This window comes from Euprymna scolopes, chromosome 29, assembly GCF_053919585.1.
Source record: "Euprymna scolopes isolate OS-2025 chromosome 29, ASM5391958v1, whole genome shotgun sequence".
Classification (NCBI taxonomy): Eukaryota; Metazoa; Mollusca; class Cephalopoda; order Sepiida; family Sepiolidae; genus Euprymna; species Euprymna scolopes.
In genome coordinates, this window is record NC_136510.1 from 73,976,257 (window position 1) to 73,997,631 (window position 21,375).

Here is a 21,375-nt window from a genome sequence, read left to right on the forward strand (position 1 = left end):
TATTAAAATGCTTAATTCTTGACAGCACCTGTTTCGTAGTACAGAATCATTCATGCAATTATGTTAATTTTTGAATTTATTCTGCCTATAACTTATCAGAAGAAAAGAAACTTATTCACTTAAAAAGAAAATAAATATGGGCATGATTACAAAATTCAAAAATTAGGAGAGAAGTTACACTTATTTTTCCTTTTATTATGCCAAAAAGATGGTGTAACAAAATGCATTAAATTTTATCCATAGTCATTAGCCACAAATTAAACAAGATTCCCTGAATTTCAATTTCCTAAGACCCCATCAGCTTAAGCATACATTTTAGACATTTTCTAGAATTAAAATTATTTAATGGATTATGATCAAAATTAGGAATAAAAAAAAACCTAGACATGGGTTTAGTTGCATCATATCTTGATATTAATCTTAAGAGGACGTACGTGTGAGTGGGGTTAAGGTGCCTTTTAGGGAAAGAATGACAATAGTAATCCACGGGGAAAACGATTCCCGTCAGACAATGGTTAGATGACTTGAGTAAATAATATTGCGTAGGTAGGTATAGGGGTGATGACACAAGAAGAGCGAATATTGAACTGACGGCATTATATAGCTAGTTCACTGTAATGTAACCGAACAGCATCTCAACCAGATAACATATTCCTGCACTGGGTGGTCACTAAGCAGTGATGGAGTCTTTTTTTTTTTTTTTCATTCCTTTTCCTCTATGTTGTGTAGGTATGATTTCTGACATTTTGAATTTATTTTTATTATTTGAGACTTTTATTCGATACTAGCGGGGCTACCCACAGTGTTGCTCGGGACCTTATAAACAATGAGAAAAGTGAAGTTGATTTTGAATATAATTGTTATTCTTTGGAGAGAGGAATTTTTAATGTCTGTGTATCATTTGCTATTCGAGCAAAAGAATATTTTACCTACCCTAGGACGGCTATTACACATGTATGAAATAATTGTACCTTCCCTAGGACAGGTAATTTACAGAATGTATATGAAATAATTTTACCTTTTTGGGACGGGTAATTTACAACACATATTTAAAATATGTTCACCTACCTTCGGACAGGTAATTTATATACATATATGAAACAATTTAACATACTCTCGACAGGTATTGTACAACATATATGAAATAATTTCTCTTCCCACCAAGGCTACCATAATTTTAAGAAAACTGAAATCATTTTAGAAGATGGATAATTAGAATTTCCAAATTAATACATAAATACATTGTGTTGGTTAATGATTAGGCAACCCTTGCTTCACCATAAATTTCAACATTACTGCGTTTCTTTCCTTCCTCACTAACAGCACTATTATTATAAGAAAAATTGTCATTTTTGGAAGATGTCTCAGCAGGATTTTAGAATTAATGCATAAATACATTGATATAGTTAAGTGATTAGACAACCCTTGCTTCATTATCAAATTCCACATTACTCTGTTTCATTTTTTTCCCCGCTACTGACAACAAAATGTTTTGGAAAAAAGAGGTCATTTTCGGAAGATTACTCAGCAGGCTTTACAAACAAATAAACACATATGTTGAGAATATTGTTACCCACCACAGAAACTGATAAATTGTCTGGGCTTATTATTTCATTACAAACACACCAATCAATTAACTCACATTTCATTATTTTTCATAATTCTTGGATATGTTACTAATTTCAACAATCATTTTTCATAACTGTAACCCACATTATCGCACGCTGCCCTTACAAAAATAATAACTTTGATATATTGTTTGGTTTGATGATTTCATTGAAAAAATACCATTAAATTAACTCACATTTCATCATTTTTTATAATTCTTGCATATGTTATTAATTTCGACAATCATTTTTCATAATTTTAACGTACATTATCTCCCCCCACTTACAAAAATAATAACTCCAATATATTGTCTGTGTTTATTATTTCATTACAAACACATTAATCAATTGACTAACATTTCAACATTTTTCATAATTCTTGGATATGTTACTGATTTCGACAATTATTTTTCATAATTGTAACCCACATTATCGCCCACAGCCCTTACAAAAATAATAACTTTGATATATTGTTTGGTTTGATTTCAGTGAAAAAACACCAATAAATTAACTCGCATTACATCATTTTTCATAATTCTTCGATATGTTACTAATTTCAACAATCAGTTTTGATATTTGTAACCCACGTTATTGCCCCCACCCCCACTTTATGAAAATAATAACTTTGATATATTGTCTGGGCCGATTATTTCAATTCAAACAGACCAATAAATTAACTCGCATGTCATCATTTTTCACAATTCTTGGATATGTTACTAATTTCGACAATCATTTTTTATAATTTCAATCCACATTATCATCCTCCTTACAAAAATAATAACGTTGATATATTGTCTGGGTTGTTTATTTCATTAGAAACACATCAATCGATTTAATCACATTTCATCATTTTTCATAATTCCTGGATATGTTACTAATTTCGAAAATCATTTTTCATAATTTTAACCCATATTATGGTCCCGTCTTACGAAAAGTAATAACTTAAATAATTGGCCCAGACAATATATTAAACTCGCATTTCATCATATTTCATAATTCTTGCATATGTTACTAATTTCGACAATTTTTCATAATTTTAACCCCTATTATCTTAAAATATATATATATATAATTTTTTTTTGAAGGTGGTAATGCCTGGTAAGAACCTATATTACGCTTACTTGGCCTTTTTGCTAAGATCAAAGTGTAGCGTCTATTTAGACGCAAAATAATCTACTGCCCCCCCCTCTCCATAAACAGAATAAACAGAAAAAGTGGTGGTAATGCTTAATATGAATGAACAATTACTATTTCACCACACCCTGACCTCACCTAAAAAAAAAGGTTTAGTAATCCCTGGTGGCCTCCAGAGTACTTTTTAAAGCAACGTAATCGTGCTTAACCCCCCCCCCCCCCATTATCAACACATGACGTCACTTAGGCTTCCTCCTGTGAAACTATGATTAACCCATTTGCAGTTGATGAGAATTTACAGCGTTGTAAATACCTTTTGACAGTGGTTAAACCTTTCTTCTTGGATGGCGTTCTGCCATCGTGTAGTAGTCTATACACATTATAAGTATGGGCAGTCTTGTTGGGTCTGGATCCATGTGTTACGTGTCATCTATGGGATAGGACAATGATCCGCTAATGTCTTTTACAGTGATTTCTCTAACTACTGATGCCTCCAGGGCACTGATAAATTTACAAATTTGACATTTTTCTTCAATGGATAGGATTTCAGCTAGTGTAATCTGATACATTATTTTGCCCTGGTATATGGGATAATTTAACAGAATATCGAGACTACACTTCGGAATGTTGTGACTCTAGAGCGGTGGTTCCCAACCTATTTTGGGCCATGCCCCACCTAGGCATTTCTAAAATCCTGATGCCTCCCCTTTGTGATATTTAATTTTTATTATTAAAAATCCCTCTGTCATTCAGTGAAGTAAGCTTAAAAGGCCATTAACTTGTATCTAAACAAGGTTCCAAAGAACATGGCATCAATGAAAGAGAAATATTTTAAAACGAAAGGACATTTAAATAAAGTTTTAAATTTAAAACATATAATAGAGAACTGAGATGCGAAAATATTGAATTTTTTAAATGAAAAATCTTTGGTATAGTAAGCCCCACCAAAATATTGCCATGCCCACCGGTGGGGCATGACTGCTCTAGAGCTTGTAGAGAATGCACCATGTTGGAGTTTCTCATATGCTTGTATGCAGAGACGGCTATCTGTGAGGACTTTAGTAACATATTCTGATTGAATTATATATGGGTTGAAGTGCTTGATAGCTGAAACAATCCCCACAGCCTTAGATGTTTTACAAGCGTTGAATAAACCTGCGAGGTGGGGCTTGTCTCCTGAAGCCGAAAAGAAATGCTCCTAAGCTGGCAGAAGTCATAGTTGCATCCGTGATTATTTGTAGTTGGTCCTCTCTCTTAGGCAAGGTTAGGACTTTAGCTTGCTTAAGGTGTTCTTTTGTCTTGAAGAATGCCTCCTCCAGGTCTGACGTCCATTGGATTCTGTCATTTGATGAACCTGCAGTGCAGACTTTATCTAGAGGTGCTAAAAAATCTGAGTGCTTAGGTATAACTTTACTTAGGAACTTGTAGAATCCTATGACTGATCTCACATTTTTGATGGTTTCAGGAGGATCACAGGCGACCAAAGTATTCAGACGATGGCTTGTAGCATTGAGTGTTCCCTTAGTCCACTGCCAACCTAGGATTTCTGTCAATCTCGGACAGCAAATAGTTTTTGAAATTATTCTCATGTAGTGCTTGTAACACTTCTTCCCATACACTGTTGAGCTCCATGGGTGTGTTGACGCTGACACATGGGTCATCGGCCAATTTTACCACCGATCCTTTAATCATCAAATCGCCTAAGAGTTTGGACATTAATTGTTCTAAAACGGATTTGGAGACTCGGAGACACATCACTGCTCTGGTATAGACGTATACTCCATGGAAGGGTGTACAGACACCTACATATTTCATTGATGATTTGGCCAAGGCATCTGAAAATATGCTTGTTTTAAATCACTTGATGTATTTGAACTGAGCAATATGTTTGATGTCATCAACTTTAGGCATGAGAGCAGGTTGTGATTTGGTATATTGGCCCAATTCTGTAAATGCAGTTACTAGTAGATGGCATCTTGGAGATTTTGTAATGAGGAATGAAGGACATATATTCTCGGTCATGTTTGTCTCCTGGTCATACGAAGACACCCTGTTCATATAGTTCATCAATCTTTGTTTGTAGGAGTTCTATGTTCGCTTGGTTATACATATGAATGGGTCCGTTTCTTTGTGGTGGTAGTGATGTCCTCCTATTAATTCTATGTTGAAAATAACCAGATTTTCCGTTGTAGCATCCTAGTGATGGTGATGATACAGTGTCTACTCTGTTGATTTTAGGACTTTTGGGTCTATTCATTTGAACCATCCTACTATCGGATCTATAGCACTCCAAGTCTTTGTCATCTTCCTCAGTTTCTGATATGATTTCGATATCTTCAATTTTGAACTGAAAGAATTTTCTGTCTGAGGCTGGCATAAAAGGGCAGTTTTGGAAATAGTGAGTTTCTGTTCCTAGTGTATTGGCAGCATCGCAGAGGCAACATTTTGGTCTGTTTCCTATATGACTTCTCTGGTTTCACTGATCTTTTCCTTTTATAGCGGGAACTAGAGTATGATGTTGCCCTTTCCATCACCTATTTCTTGTAGCAGGGATGGTATTGCATCACTGATCTCCGTCCTAATAGAATACAGTATAAAATCTCTTAAGATGATGGCAAATTTTTGCTTAGCAATGGAAGATAGGTCTCGGTGGATTGCATCAAGCCAAATCATCACCATGATATTCTGTAAAGTAGGCGTTAGGCGTTCATCGTTTTCTAGTTTTACTCTGCTTTTGTAATTAGACTATCCTCCATGAACAAGTAGCACTTTTACCAGGGAGCCTCTTTTGGTACAGTAACGCTGCGTTTGAAATTGAACATGTCCATGATGTTCGTGCCGGACTTGCAATAATCATAGTATAAACGAAGCCTATCAAATATTTTGTCTATACTATATGTCTTTAATGACGGCACTACTAATAACTGGGGCGTGAATGCTTATAAAGCTGAGTAGCACTTTTAGGTTAATGGCCTTTTTCTCTGCTGATAATTTTTTTCCATCGACTTCTTATACATCAGCTGTGAAGCCTCTATAAGGGGTGCCACTTGCTACACTGCTCCAGGTTTTGAGGTCCTCCGAATAACATTCAAATTTATCTTCATTTGAGATATGATAAATTAATTGTTCACACCACACTTCAAGAAAATCTCTAGATTCTTATTCGGTGAGGATTCTGTTTTGTACTAAAGGCAGACATGTTTGGTTAAATAAGGTATTTGTTTTGAAGGCAGAAACTTGTAGAATATAATGCTTGTTTTCACTTATGGTGTGGTTCCTGTAAGTGATTTTAATGTTTAGTTGGTTTTTTTTTTGTTTTTTTGTCAATATTTTTAGAAAATAGCTTTCTTTGAATTAAATATATAGTTATAGTTACTATTAAAAATACCCGTTAAATTTAATAAAATATGGGCCATATGGCAAAAGTTTTTTTATTATAATAATGATTATTATTGATATTATTTTCAAATATTTCAGTTCAACAAACAAATCACATTTCAATGCATGTGTGTGTGTGTGCCTAAATGCAGGGGCAGATAACCCTGTTTGCTTTCTTGGGCTTCAAAATAGATTTATGTTATTTTGCTATTAAAAAACCATATACCATCAGTTGGTAGTTAATAATGGATTTTTTTTCTTTTGTTTTTTTTTTGTTTTTGTTTTTTTGAGAAAATTATTTGTTTAAAACAATTTTAATAATTGTTTCAAATAATTCAATGTATATTGATCGTTTGGGTATTTATCAAAGTTACGTATAGGTGAAAAACACAAATATGATGGATAATACTTTTATTAAAACAAAGATAAATATATGGTAAAATGATCACCCACTTCCTGACTAGAAAATGTTATTGATCATCCTTAATTCTCCAATGGGGTTAAGGTGCCTTTTAGGGAAAGCAGAATGACAATAGTAATCCATAAGGAAAATGATCCCCCTCATCAGAGGCAAGGTGTCAAATGGTTAGATGACTTGAGAAAACAATATCGTGTAGGTAGGTATCGGGGTGATGACACGAGAAGGGCGAATATTGGACTGACGGTATTATATAGGTAATTCACTGTATGTAACTGAAGAACATCTCAACCGGATAACATATTCCTGCACTGGGTGGTCACTAAGCAGTGACAGTAGAAGTGATGCAAAACTGGGGTGGACATTCTTCTAGTATAGATATATAATGTTATATAAAATAGAACCTGAGATGTAGTATTTGAATTCTTTGAAATAATGTTCTCATCTTGAGTATTAGTTTCACGTTTTGGTGCATGTAGCCTCCAACCTTCTTTAGGTGTATCTTGTCGAACTCATGAATTTACTCAAAATTTCAAACAATCCTTTATTTAATCTATGAGAGTAGCATGCTCTTGTTCCATCAGCCATGTAGTCCGAAGTAATTTGCAGTTTTGAGTGTCACTCCGCACTGAGGATTATAACTTATAACTGTATTTTATCAAGTATTTTATCCATTACACCATGGGTACTTGCACAAGACCCTTGGCGTATTGGATAAAATAATGGTAAAATAGTGTGTGTGTGTGTGTGTGTGTGTGTGTGTGTGTGTGTGTGTAATATATATATATATAATATGAAAAAATAGAACTTGAGGCATTTTTTTTATTGTTCTCTTAAGACTGGTTGACTAATCAAAGCAACATTTCCAAATTATAATATTTTTGTATAAGGCTTTGCAAACCTGATTTCAATATTCTCCCAATTCTTCTTTTGGCTTTCAGTTCACATTCTTTCAGTCGGATACTGGTTTTTGTGTAGCATACATGGTTCCAGACCAGTTCAAGATAAATATTCAGGGTGAGTAATTGCTACGTCTCAAATCAATAAAGTTGTAACAAAATTTGAACTTGTCCATAATCTCTGTTGTTGAAAAAGAAAGAATCCTTTTAAATTTTTAAAATCCAATTAAAATCAAGGAAGTTATGACTATTTTTATGCCTTGCGCATTTGGATATTTTTCCCTCTTTAAGACCATATGCGTTTTGTCACATTTTTTACACTACTTTTTTTTTTTTTTTTTTTTTTTTTTTTTACAAAGGCATCACCACATTATCAAGGCCCAGAGGCCACTCAAGGATAAGGGTTAAAGAGTGTACAGTAGAAATTGGTCAATATAGTAATCATTAGTAATGAAAATTTGGTAAATTTAATAACTTATATGGAACGGCTCATCAAGAACTTATTTACTTTAGACTTGAACACAACCATATTGTAGTCAGCCGGAAAGCAGGAAAACGGAAGACAATTCCATAGGCGTGCAATTCTAAGAAAGAAGCTTTGTTCATGGAATCTACGTTTAGGTTTAGGCACAGATAAAGAGTGGGGGAAATTATTGATAGTGTTTACAGCTAGACGAGTGTTTCTTGTGAAAGTTTGGCGAGGGGGGACCATAGATTGAAGCTCAGTTGAACACTTTCCATGAAAATAACGATACATCAGAGACAAACTCGCAACATCTCTTCTGTGAGATAGAGGTTGCAAGGAGGAGAAAAGGACATCTCCTACGAGGCTACGAAGTCTATTTTGAACTCTATCAAGGCAGGACAAGTCCTTTCTAGCAGCTCCTGCCCAGATGTGGCAACAGTATTCCATCCTTGGACGTACCTGGCTCTTATATAGGTAGAGAATAGCATCAGCAGTGAGATATCTACTGGATCGATAGAAAGATCCCACCATTTTTCCAGCGGCCTTGGCAACAGATTTGATATACGTGTTCCATTTAAGATCAGGAGTAATGGTCAAGCCCAGAAGCTTGTCAAAACTTGAGGCCTCCTGAAGACGATAGCCATTCATTTCAATTGATGACAAATGTGAATTAGAATGTTGATGATGTAAAGAGAGAAGCTTGGTTTTAGATGCATTAAAAGTAACCAGCCACTCCTTTCCCCATTGTACTACGTGCTCAAGATCAGAGGAGAGAGAATTGGAGAGAACTTGGTCGTTTACTGTCTTAGATGTGGTACCATAAATGGTAGTGTCGTCAGCATAAATGTCTACAAATGATGTAAGGATATGATTTGGAAGATCATTAATGTAGATCAGGAAAAGAGTTGGGCCCAGGATGGATCCCTGAGGGACACCGGCATTAATACTGTGAGCTTCTGATTTTTGCCCCTCAACTACTACTCTTATGAACCTATCAGAAAGAAATGATTTAATAATTGAGAAGACTTTTCCAGCTATACCATAGCTAGCGATCTTATGAAGTAAACCTTTATGCCATACCCTATCAAAGGCTTTAGATATGTCAAGAGCAATTGCCCTAGAAAGATTGCCACCGTCGAGAGATTTGCTAATCCTATGCGATATAACTGTAAGGACATCTGCTGTAGATCTAGCAGAACGGAAACCATATTAAGTGTCACTAAGAAGGTTATTTTTGTTGAGATGTTTGATTACTTCTGTATTTAACACAGATTCTAGCAACTTACTCATGACGCACAGGAGACTTATTGGCCTGTACTGAGAGGGGGATGAGCGATCACCTGAATTTTTAAATACAGGGCATACTGATGAGATTTTCCAGGGAGATGGGAAACTATTCTCCTTAAGACAACGTTTAAACAGTTTTGTAAGTATGGGCGCTAATTCAGGTTGAAGTTTTTTGAGTACTATAATTGGAATACCATCAGGGCCAGTTGCTTTACTCGAATCAAGCTTTTTGATTAGCTTCGCAACATCACGTACAGATATACGTATATCACATAGCGTGTTTTCTGATACAGGAGGAAATATTGGGGGTTGGCGGTCTTGGTCGCAAAGGGTAGAATTAGCTGCAAAGTTCTTGACAAAGAGTTTGGCTTTGTCTGATGCTGATGAGATTACCTCAGGTCCATTGATAATAGTTGGGATGGAGCACACGCTTCTGTTCAGGATTCTATTTGCTATTTGCCAAAACTGGTGGGAACCAAGCCGCTGCTCAGCTACTTTGGACTTAACAGATTGAGCATACAACACTCTTTCGTTCCTTATTACTTTCTTACAATGGTTGCTGGCAGTCCTGAAAACGGCTTTAGTTTCCATACATCTATTACTTTTGAAGCAGTGGAAAAAGTGATTTCTGTGCGCAATGGCAGCAGCACATTCTGGAGAGAACCATGGCTGGCTGTTAGGTTTTTGCTGAAACTTTTTAGAGGGAATGAAATGGTCAATACCTACAATTAACCATTCAGTTAGGTCTAATACTATAGAGGACACATCCTTTTTAAACATGGAATGCAGAGGTAGATCAGATATAAATGTACGGAAGCTATCCCAGTCAGCCTTAGTGTATCGATATACTGTACGATGAAGAGGTACGTCTGGGGACTTATTACATTTCATTTTTATCTTAATTGATACAACAGAGTGGTCGGAAGATCCAAGAGGCGACAGAACAGAAACTGAACATAGTTCAGGGCAAGTTGTGAGAAAAAGGTCTAGTAGGCTCGCATACTGGCCGTCATTATCGGGCACACGGGTAGGTTCCTGAACAATCTGAGTGAGGTCATAGGCAATGGAGAAATCATGACAGAACCTCCCCTCATCATCGGTCTTGTTTGAGTGGGTCAACCATTCGACGTTGTGAACATTGAAGTCTCCACATACGTGAATGTTAGCTGAAGGATAAGTAGAAAGGACTTGGTCAATTTTCTCAGATATGCTTTGAAAGATAGTAACTCCGCTGTTGTGGGGGCGATAGAGAGTAAATATAAATGCAGTAGTGTGAGCTAAAGCAACCCGGAAGCACATATAGGGTAAGTTAGGATCTTCCCTGGAGATGTCCTTCCCACATGGAAAGCTATCTTTAATATAGGCACATATTCCATGCCCATGGCGATCAGATTTAGAAGTTAAGTTAGAGTATCCTGAAATTGCAAACTCATCTAGGGAAATAGCCTGTCCAATGCCAGTTTCACTTAAAAATAAAAGGTCTGGTTTAGTCTCCTGTAATTGGGTTTCAACCTCTGGAAGGTTAGAACGAAGACCCCTGATGTTGGAGAAGGAGACATGGTAGTAGGGGTCTACGTTGGAAGTTGGAGAACCTGGTTTAATCGTGTATTTTTTCTTGAAACTTGTCATGATGAAATTTTGGAATTTGTGGACTAGGTCGACAGATTTACTTAGAGCAGGACAGAGAGGGGAAATTAAGAGAGAAAAAGAAACGAAGAATTTTTTTTTTATTATTTGTAGCTAATGATAAGGTAAAGCCGTAACAATTACCCACTAGTATGGCATCGAGAGGCCCCACCAGAAGCTACTGCATGGTCCAGAATCCATTCACCAAATGGCAATATTTTTCAGTAAAAATGTTATATCTTTGTTAAAACACAAGACTAAGCAATGAAATTTGCCATGTAAGTGTATTTTTGTGCAAGGAATCTGAATATGCGACTGAAAATCTCCAGAAATGAATGGTTTCCAAATAATCTGCAGTAAATGCACATAAATATGCTGCGATTGCTTAAAAATGTCATGTATTCATTAAAAGAAAAGAAGTTAGAGAACTCAAAGTTAAATTGTAATGCATTTTATGTGCCAAAAACTGAAATCAAAATCTAGGATTGGTTAAAAATGAATATCTTGCAATATTTCTTTGGTATTATTGTAGATTAATACCTTCTGTTCCCCCTCCCCATCTGACCACCTCTCCAAAATATTTGACAATTGCATGTGAACAACTTGAAAAACTTTAATAAAAGATAAAAATTATTTTAGAATTTAATGTAAAATGATTTCTCATTTTGAATCATTTGAGCGTTTTAGGGCAGTTACCCACCCCCCTTTTCCTATGAAAGATAAATCCTGGGTGTTTTTTTTTTGTTTGTTTGTTTGTTTTCTAAAAGGTGATTATGCTTGGTTTTAAGAGGGTCTTTGTGCAATTATGAGAAGGTAGAGAGGTTGCCACTCTGACTTTGGGTTAATGATAGGGCTAAGGAAAATTATGTGTGAACATCCTGAAGACTTGATAGAAACAAAACAAAAACAATTTTAGAATTTAGAGTGGAGGTTGGTTTCACATAAGTGTAAAATAATTCACCATTTCAAGATGATCTTAGCGTTTTAGGACTGTTGACCAATTTATTGGGGGGGGGTTTAATCATGTGCACTTTTCTTTAAACGTTTTTTTATGCTTTTTTTTTTATTTTTTACGTTTATATGAGCTCACAGACGAAGTTTGTTTAGTGGGGAGCTCTGCCACTTGTACTTAGCGTTATTGTTAAGGCTAAAGGTTTTAGGAGGAGGCTTGCCATTCGTACCTAGGATTAAACATAGAATTAAGCGAGTCTTTTTTTAAGAGGGTGTTTGATACCCATTGTGAAACTTTACGAGAATTATGACACAGACAAAAATAAATGTTATTTAAAAAAGTGACGTCCCTCTAACAGAAAACATGATGCTTGGAAAAATATAAAATATTTAAATTCTATTTAAATACAAAAAAAGAAACAAGTTTTTGCTAAAGCTGGCAAATTGTTAAAAATTTTGAATTAATATTATTTTGATTTTTAATTACATTTCATGTCTTTTCCTACCGTTGTTATTTTTTTAACTGAGCACCTCCTACAAATATTAAAATATTTTTTTTATTTTATTTATTTATTTACTTTTTTTTTTAATAATCGGGTAGATTAGTTTCCATTCGATAATAATTCACTGAAAACATTTTTTAAGGGACGAAAATTGGAAGTGTGTTACCGTTCGTACACGTGAACCAAAACAATGATATTTCACATTTTCGCTTGTTAAAATATTTTAAAATTTACTACTACCCAATTTTTTAAAATATTTGTATGGTTGATAACAAAATAGCTCTAACTAATCATGTAAGAATTTTTATTTATAACCAGATTTTCAATTTAAAAAAAAAATCGATTTGGAATAAAAATAAACAACAAAAACAAATGTTTGTTTACGCCATGTTATTGCTGCTGCTGCTACTATCACTAATATTACAGAAGTCTTGATTCAAATTCATAACGATTTTTTCGGATATTATGTTTTTAAATTGCTACATACCACTAGAGAAAACACTGTCCAATCATCTTTTTAACGAATAAACATAGTAAAAAGATTGTTTTATTTAATAGTGAGTGTCCGAAGAAAATTCTTTTCAAAACTTTCAATACTCATCATTTTGAAATCTTTTTTTAACACAACAAAAAACGAGTGGTCAAATGAATTGCGGACACTCGAAATTATTAAATATGACATCTCTTTTGGCTAATTTCCAAATTTCATTAAAAAATTCTTAACAGAAACACGGTACAAATGTTTAGAAATCAGGGGAGGGGGGATCGTTACAAAATCTTACCGAAAATGCTGTTTTATGATGTTCACATTTTTATCACTTTATTTGCTTAAAACTCCAAAAATATATAATGTATGTTATTATTTATTAATTCATTTGAAAGTATATTCATTTCCGAACAAAACGGTAGTATTTTGAAGACTTAAAGTGCTTTGGTTTTTAAAATATGACTATTTTAGCAGAAACCCCTTGAAATCTGTGATTATCCAAAGCGTTTTAATGGCCATGTGTATTGCTATTTTAACTCGTAATGTAGGCTAAAATAATAATGTTAATCAGACCTTGAAAACATAGCTTGGATTTTGTAATATGGCAGATTTTCTAAGATATATCTTTGTCATCAATAACTTTCTTCTTTCAAAATCAATACTTGGTTCTGATCCCTCGGTTTTTCTTGTGTATTTTTGCAGTATGTTAAGACGAAATAAAATCTAATTTGATTTAATTTAATTTCTTTCAGAAAATACTTCCTCCAAGTCAGAATTTTCAAATAGCTGCCATATTTAAGGAGGGTTTTATTTAGCCTATAAATAATTACTTCCCTTTCTTTGAAAACAAAACAAAAAAAATGCCAGAAAGGATTATATTTATTAGGATTATTAATGTTAATACTTATGCTAAACTTTTACAAAAATTCTACAGGCCCTGCTAAAATACATAAGGCCCTTTACAGTCTCAAGAGATGGCAGATACCACATGTAAGGGTGCCTGTGCGGGAGGTCTATAGTGAAGCAAGAGTTGCACAATCACTAACCGCCGACATTGCTTGATTTCAGTGGCAAGAAGTTCAAGACAACTGGAACAATGCAAAGATTAGCAGATAAAGACTGGTATTATTTCAGAGTTTTCCTTCTCCTAGATTAGTTGCACGACTAAAGCTTGAGAGTTTATTCTACTATTTAATCCAAAGCTGGAAAGAAGATATAATGTGTTCAAGAGTATAAATGAAAATGGTGCATCTGCACAGAACTTGATCCCTGCACGTCAAACCCACAATCAATGCCCGTAACATTACACTACGCTATTTCCATTTGCTAAAATAATAATGATAATGTTTAGTTTAGTAAAGCTATGTCAAGAATTTTTTTTTATATACTAAGTCACTAACAAGGCTAAAAGCCACTCAATGATAAGGTTTAATGAGATTGTCAGTTTGATTATAAACAATACTATAAGAGGCTTGAAAATGATGAATGGAATGGACCAAATTTAATTACTTCAGTATTTATTGACATTGAACTTGAAAACGACCATGTTGTGGTTTGCAAGGAAAGATTTCCATGGCTATGTGAGCCAAAGATGAGAGGTTCTTCGAAGGCAACTCAGTTTATGAAAATTCTGTTCAGTTTTAGATAAACAAAAGAAGATAGTAAAAATTATTTGCAGTGGTGGTAAGATGTTGAGTTTTTTTGCTGTTAATATTTTACATGAAGAACCCAGAGATTGGAGCTCAGTTGAACATTTTTCATAGCAATAATGATAAAATAGACAAAGCAATGTAAAGTGTGTAATTTTTTCTATTATAGTTATAATCAGGGGAGAGATTCTTTCACTAAAACAATACGACTTTAGAGTCTATTTTATAAAATCCATCTCCAGACTCTTGATCCTCACTTGGCCTCAATTGAAATGAATGGCTCTAGTCTTAAGGAAGCCATCTGTTTCAACAAGCTTCAAGGTCATTGAAGAAATGGTTGGATCATTCTACCACTCCAAAAGTTATCTCACTCTCGACGCAATTTTCTACCTGTGCATAAAGCCAAATATGTCCTAAGATGGAATATTGTTGTTACACCTGGGGAGGTGCTGCTCAGAGGACATTCTCCTGAATTAACCGGTTTCAAAATTTAGTGTGTGGGAAGAGGGAGTTTTTTTCACCTCCTTCCCAGTTGAATATAAAATAGTGAAGCTACCTTTTTTAAATAATTAAACCTTACCAATTTTCACCATTAATGATTATCACAGTGGTGTATTGAAAAAAAAATACTTTCTTCAGACTATAATGAGCGAACTAGAGCAGTGTGTACTTGACTAAAAATATTTTCTTTTGGGGGGAGAGGGCGAGTCTTTTTTTTTTTTTTTTTTACACTACTGATTCCTGCAAAAATTGATGACTTATCCAGTGTAGTCTAGTACATCAGCAACTATCTATTGATCTAGTTAAATCTTATGATTTGTGAGTTCACACATTATTCAAGTCATGTATGTTGAGCAGCTGTTGCACAGTAAATCTTACTTAGGGGAAAGATTTTTATCACAATTTGTGAAAAGTGACATTTTCATAATCAATATTATAAGTATTTTTAATTCTTAATATATCCAGGTAAATGTTGCTTGATTAAAATTAGTTTGAATAAGTATAGTTTTTATATGCAGATTCGTTCTTCTATGAAAAGAGACTCACAGAACAAATATATTCTTCCCCCACTCCTGCTTATTCCAAAAGATGGATAAATCACAAGCTAGTAGTCATTTGTCCCAACTTGACACCTGCTGCATCATTAACTTTGTAATCTCCCCCCCCTCCCCTCACACACCAACACACCCTCACATTTCTCATGTCTAGAATAATTATCAGAATAGCATCTGTTCATCAAGTCACAGGAGTCAAGGTCCTGGATATAACCTTAAACTATATCTGATGGTGAGGCCTCAGCTTGCGGGCTTTGGGGAGTGTCGAGCCACCCTTTAATTACCATTGGTCCCAGGTCCACTCTGACCCGGAGTGGTAGTACCTGTTAGGGTCCCAACTATGGGTTAAATAGAAACTGACTTGAAAAAAAAAACAAATATATTCTATTAAAATTTTTTCTTCAAAATCACTGGATTCGGCATTAAATAACCTGAAAAGGGTTGATATGCTGTAAAACAAAAACAACCAACCAACTAACCAACAGAAAATCAAATTTTGATCTTTATGTAAATCGTTCCAGACAAGGCATGAAGTCACTAAAGAACTAAAAAAATTAAAAAAAGAAAATAGCCGGTGATAAGTGTTAGATGGATAGATTCTGGCCCAGAAAACAGCAATTCTTCTCTCTTTGTCAGAAACATTGCTCATGGAATGTGAGAACTAAAGGACAAAATAAGGGAAGTTAGAATTATGAGGCTGCCGAAAGTAAACCCATGGTCGATTTTCTACTTTGTGTAAAATCTCCAGTATTTATCCCATTTTTGTTATATTTTTAATTTTATTTAAAAAAATTTTTATTTTTTTATTTTATGCCTTATTTATAACATGTCTAAGGGACTAATCTCATGTTCGAAACAGATTTTTTTTTTCTTTTTTCTCGAAGTCAAATAAAAAAAAGTTGACGTTGACTTTTTACCTGACTTGTTTCAAAAAACTTTTTTTTTTTCTTTTTTTTTAATTTTGACAAAATATTTGTCTATCTTATGACCGTATGTAGTCCAAATTTCATGATGGCCATTCCACTAGAACTGATGCTGTAACCGTTTTATAGAAGTGGACAGAATTCAAAATGGTGAAATGTAGTACCTGCTGCTTCATTTAAAAACATTTTGATATTTCACAATATGGTCAAGTTGTATATCTTTGTAAATCTATTTTAATGCTGATTTATATTCACGGAGGACCATGTGCTAAGTCTGCAGTATGTTGAACTAGGCATCCCTAAGAATTTAACTGGATTTTTTTTTTTTTTTTTGCTTATAAATTACTCGAGTCTTCTTCAGATATAAATAAATGTATATCTTTTATGCACGTAATATTTAATAATAAAAATAATAGATAAAAATATATCACATAAAAAAAATGACGAGCAACTCATACATATATCTATGAATAACAAAAAGAGCTTATAGCTCTTTAAAAATTCTAATGACCAGATAGAAGTCTTAAGTAATTTGCAATTGTATTCTGGGTATTGCTTGCATTGAGGATTGTACCTTCAATCTCCAGAAGAGGTTAGATCGTCAGGAACATTGAAAATAACAAAGATGAGAACAGTTGTTCAAATAATCAATTCTTATCTCAAAAATTCAGAAACATAATTACTATGTGATGTTTTAATTTTTTTTAACGTAATTGTTATCAAGATAATTTGCTATATTTATTATGTAAACAGGTAAAAGTCCAGAATAGTTAACACTTGATAATTTGTAAAACAAAAAAAAAAAAAACCAATTTATATCAAATGCATTAGAATAAAATTCTCTACTTTACCCACAAAGTCTTAACGTTTATAGCATAACTTATTTCACACTTTTCTTTTATAAAATCTGTCTTATCAACGTGATACTTTTAATAGTGGCTGCTACATGTCTTGACCACTATTAATGTCAAGTGTTGAGAGATAGATTTTATAGTAGTAAAAGTGAAATGAAAAATATTATGTTAAAACTTAGGTAGAGAATTTCATTCCATTGTGTTTGATATAAATTGTGTTTTTGTTTGGGGGGGATATCAAATGTTAGCTATTCTGTACTTTCACCTGTAAATATCATTGAGAACTGTAAAAGATATTCAATAAACAAAAATTAAACAAAAAAACTTGTATAATTATATAGCTAGGGATAGATCTTCTGATTATGACTGTATATTGTTTTAGGTGTAAGTGTTCTTGGTTTGTAATTCAATTTTCTTGTCTGCACCAGTTTTGTATCAAAATCTCTTGACCATGTCAGAAGCTGACCTAAGCATCCCAATAGCTGCCAGTGGGGTAATGTGTGATTTAATCCATCTTGTGGTCAATAAGCAATTTCTGCACGCTTCCAAACCAATGCATTTTGTATCTTACACCTGAACCCTGGGATTCCTGATGGATAGCTCCAAATTCGGTATCACTTTTTTCCTATCATCTCCTCCTTCTCCTCTTCCTCCTCCTCCTACTCCTCCTTTTCAGAATGTTGATGTAAGTAAATGCATATCAATGGTGAAGTCCACTTTTGGTGAAAATGTCATTTGTTAAATGAGAATATATATTTAATCCACGAATGCTTTGATAAAGCTCATATTTTTCTGGATAGTGCAAAAAATAAGTTTTTTGGGGGACAGAAAAAAAAACAATAACTTGTAACAAATATGAGTTTATTATCATTTCTATGAAAATAGTGTTCATTATATTTTAAATATAGAACTGACTATTATAGGTAAATTAATAACTACTCATAAATATTCAAAAAGTAATATTGTGCTACATAGTTCAATACAAATAATAAAATCACATTTTAAGAGACACTCTTTAATGTATTCCTTTAGTCCAGCACCTCTTGACACTGTTTTTTTTTTTTTTTGCCCTGTTTCTTTCAAATGTTCCTTTTTTACATAACGTTTTTCTGACTTCTTTCCTTGTGGAGAATCACTGCACATGGAAATTAATAAGTTTCTTTCTGATACCATTACAACAATTATCAGATATTATTATAATGATATTCGAAAGTGAGGCTATATCAAAGGTAGGTCACTCTCATATTCTTGTCCAAAGTTGCCAGATTGGTTTTTGCTTTCAAAAATTGTATTTAGCCTTTTTCAAAACATAACGTATGGACTTATTAAGGAAGAAACCAGCAGAATATAGGGTGTCCCAATAAAATGTATGCACTTTTAAATTATCTCAACTTGCTAAATGAATACACTATACCACGTTTCCAAGAAATGTTTAGAAATAAAGAATGGCACTTCCAGCAGGATGGTGCACTTCCCCACTATCATCATGACATAAGAGCATATCTTAATAGTCACCTGCGAAACAGGACAAAGAGGTTGTTACAAGTACTGTCCACGTTCACCAGATTTGACCCCTCCCCCACCTCCCAATAGATTGGGTGGGAGGCATGTTAAACACAGGGTTCACGCCACAAAACGAGCTACAATGAATGAGTTGAAAGCAACCATTGAAAGATGTGTCAACATATCAATTGAACTGATTAGGAATGTTTTCGATTCAGTGAGCGTTGTCAGCTGTTCATGGACCACAATGGCCAATAATTTGAACGCTTTAGATAATTAGCTGATTTCTATATTTGTTCACAGTATTTTGATGTATGAAAATTTTCTTTCTTATAATGTTGGTTTTATGGGCATTTAAAGAGTGTATACATTTTATTGGAACACCCTGTATTATATAGATTACCATAAAATGCCCTCCTCACTTCAGTTTTTTAGCTGATGTTTAACCAAAATAATCCCTCTTTACAAACACATCTTTAAAATTTTAAGCGAATTGGAAGGGTATCATTTTTATGTTAAACTTGCAGAACAAACTGACCCCCCCCCCGCTTCACTTAAAAATACAATTAGTTGATTATCTGTAAATTTAGTGCATGATCAATAGTAATATTGTATAGTCATCTTTGCTTACAAAAAGGTCAGCAATCTCCTACATAAAAGACAGATTGGTTTAGTCATAATATCCAGAAAAACAAATTCTATAGTTTGATCTTTGTTATTTTTCTGAGCTCAGAAAAACTTGCACATGGACCATGGTATTGATTGTGATATTGTTTTTTTATGTATGCATACACATCCTGGGCCAAGAGTAAGGATGGTGGAGTATGGGACTTGTGAACAAACAACTAATTAACATCTGGTCTCAAAGTGAGAGCTAATCTCACTTCTCACATGTCTTTCTCTCAAATTTATCATCCCTCAATATATAGCAGTAATCAAAGATTTTTTTTTTCATGACATTCATTATTAATGTTTAAATGAAAAGCATAATAATGAATTTTCGAAAAACCTTATCTCTGATAAAGAATAAAGGTGTAAGTAGCATTTCTAATGTAGTGATGTCATTTATATTTATAACCTTGTGCAATTCACAATTATCTATATATAAAAATAAACCTTTAATGATCACTCAGTGGAGGTATATAGATAAAGGCAGTTATTTGGAGTACTGTTCTCATCTTGATGTAAGCTCTGATCTTCTTCAGGTGAATAATCCAAATTATCAATCTTTATCTCAAAAGTTTAAAATCATAAAGGCAGATTGAGATAACTAATTTTATTAACAACTAGCATTTCAGCCTGGCGTTGCCTGGGTGTTTGGATGTGTATGTTGAGCAAAAAAATAAAATAAAATAAAAGCGGTCAATTTTTTAAAAACTTTGACCCCCATTATAACCCCTTAACATTTATTGTTTTGGGCTCAAATTAAGTTATTAACTTAGATCCATGTCCAAGGAACATATATCTAAAATTTCAAGTGTTTAGACCCAAAATTGTCGGAGGAGTTTGGTAGAGTTCTCAAAGGTTAAATCGTTGAACTTTGCCCCCTTAACAGCCAAATTTCTGGCTGAAACCCGATCACAAAGATTTTCTCAAATCTCGGTACTCTGTATATCAAATTTTGAGTCCGTTGACTGAAAATTGACAGTTATTGCGTAGGGAAATGTACACAAACGCACACAGACACATTCACTTTTATAGATATATAGATTATAACTAAATTTATTAACAATTATAACTTTTTTTATTAACACTTAAAAAGAACAAAAAACCTACCCCCCTCCCAAATAAACAAAATAAAACCATAGTTTAGTTCTGAAATGATGTACAGAAGAAATGCAATATTGAATAATTGTAGGATTTAAAACATATTTAACTAGATATTGATATAATTGTCTTAAAGGAGACTGCTGGGTCTTAGTGCCCCCCTCTCTTTTATTACTTTGCTTTCAGTAATTCTTTTCACTTATTTTTTATTTTTGTTTTCTTCCTGATTATTATTTAACCAGAAATAGTAGATAATATCATTGGTCTTAAGCAGTTACATTTCTTTCTTTCCTTTATGTCAGATGTGATAGAGTTCATGATATTATTTGGCATGGATTAAGAACTAATGGCTGGCTGGGTTCAAAATGATATTCATCGCATTATGTGTAAACCTTTTACATTCTGTTATCGACTGCCATTATCTTGTGAGATTTTGAATTTTCAACATTTTGGTTGATTTGACCTTGAATAGAGATTTTGAGAGTTAATGTCACAGTGACAAGTGTTGATCAGTGATTGACAAGTGTTAGAAATCTCCCAAAAGAGGAAAATTTCCACGCTCAGTTTGTGCAACTCCATTTTCTGTGGTACATGCAATGAAATTACTGGTAGATTGAGAGCATAACCAGTTTGTGTGCTAGAAGTGTAAGACCTCAGAAACTAATGCTAAATCGGGTGGTGAGCTATTGAGCTTCTTGAGAAGTTTTGTTACCTTGGTGATAACATTGGAGCACAGGGTTGAGCAGATGCTAATATGAAATCAAGTATTAGAAGTGAATGGAGTAAGTTCAGAGAACTTTTGCCATTACTAATCAGCAGAGCATTACTAATGTTGGCCAAGAGAACAAGAGAAGAGCATCAAGCACGT

At 33.8% G+C, this 21,375-nt stretch overlaps 1 protein-coding gene across 4 annotated transcripts in view; it reads left to right on the forward strand.

Annotated features, from left to right (window-relative positions):
• LOC145252720 (uncharacterized) overlaps positions 1-21,375 on the forward strand; it is a 141,473-nt gene that overhangs the window by 22,602 nt on the left and 97,496 nt on the right. For 2 of the 4 annotated variants that reach the window (XM_080112560.1, XM_080112562.1), the window contains exon 2: positions 7,479-7,554. The exons of the other annotated variants lie outside the window; for them this stretch is intronic. The gene's annotated coding sequence lies outside the window, so the exon portion shown is untranslated. The remainder of the gene's footprint in view (positions 1-7,478; positions 7,555-21,375) is intronic. 4 annotated transcript variants of the gene reach the window in all.